Below are 1,755 nucleotides of genomic sequence, written 5' to 3'. Positions count from 1 at the left end.
AAAACGGACTTACGATGATCAAGATCTCACATTTCAAAATTCAATAACAAAACCATCCGGAAATCACACTGGCAGTGGCTAAAATTGATTTCTTACCTCAAACGAAGCCTCCCCTCGCGTTTCCGAGATCACCGCTAGATTCCCCTCGAAATTCTCTTGAAGTTTGCCTTTTGAATCACTTAATTTGGACTCAAAATGAAGGATTAATCTCAAGTTGAAGTTGGATGAAAAATATGGACAAAATTCGTTTTTAAAATCTGGAAATTTCCAGATATCACTCCTCTGCCACGTGTCGTCACATGGCTCTGCCACGTCACCGCCGCGTCAAAATTTTACAGCCCTTCAAACTTAAATTTCGGTGTTTCGGACTCGTTCAAAGTCAAAAAAATACAAACCTTATATGGAATCTGATTGGAAACGATATTTCGGACTCAACGGTGAAGGCGGAATTTCCATTTGGAGCTCGCTTCGATGAAAAGTGGGTCCCACACCCAGTATCGTTTTGAACCAGATTCCACAATTGCCATCTAAAGCCTCGGGAAGTGAACAAAAGGTCGTTCTAGACCAAAATCAATATTCCGAAGCTAACCTAGCTGTCAGAATTTTCATCTGAGCACGACTTCCAAGAAGGTTGACCAAAGTCAACTTTTCAAGTCATTACAGCGAGTAAAACATATTTGATTGATATCATAACTTGCACTTTACACTGTAAATAGCTATATCTACTAACTATGCAAATATTCCGCACAATGTTTTTTTATATATGAGCTGATGCTTTATTGAATCTACACTATTTTTTATTATTGAGTGTTATGCTTGCTTCATTTTTCTTCTTCTATTTTTACTTGAATTTGATGCACTTGAGCCGTGGGTCTTTCGAAAACACTCTCTACCTCCACGAGGTATTGGAAAAATTTGTGTACACTCTACCCTCTCTAGACCTCACTCACTGGGTTTCACTAGGTATGTTGTTGCTAGGAGATATTTGATGTTCTTGAAAAAATATTGACCAAACTCAAGGCCGCTATTGCAGAACTTGGAGTGCAGGATCTAGTTAGCCTGGGTAATTTACATGTTCTTTTTTCTTTACAGAATAGAAATTTTTTTCATAAATTAATTAAAGTTGAGGCACAAGCATATATGGGATATAATAGAATACACTTCAAGAAAAAAAGATTTGTGTATTAAACATTTTTCCCATTTATGATGGTATTCTGAATTGTTTATTTCTTTTTTAAGATGCAGATTCTAGTGAAACCTAGAAACTTCATGGAAAGAAAGAAAGGTCTTGCGAAATGAAGTAGTTTATGGAAAAAATTATACGAGACATGCAATTGGTAAAGGGAGGTGTGTAAATGCAGTTTCATCAACAAATCTATAAAGTTGGGAATAACATCTCAAAGTTTTGATTCGATCAAAACAAGTGAAGCTCATAAGATAGGAGAAAGACATAGTGGTTAAATTACATTGTATCATATTGTTCAACATACTCACATCTTTGTAATAAATTGACTACATTTGTGACAGAACATTTGTATTAGAATTGTCTTTTCATTAACAATAAAATCTATTTCTAACCACAAATTATATTTGTATTATATCATAACTGTAATTGTGACTAATTATGATAATTTTTAGTGACAATTTTATTGTGTCAGTAAATTATTTGTTTTGGTGACAACATGATAGATTTTAACTACAAAATTATAAGTCACAAAATCGTCACTATTTTATACATTTGGGGACAAAATATCT

This window comes from Solanum stenotomum, chromosome 5 (assembly GCF_019186545.1).
Source record: "Solanum stenotomum isolate F172 chromosome 5, ASM1918654v1, whole genome shotgun sequence".
NCBI lineage: Eukaryota > Viridiplantae > Streptophyta > Magnoliopsida > Solanales > Solanaceae > Solanum > Solanum stenotomum.
This window is presented reverse-complemented; position numbering follows the sequence as displayed.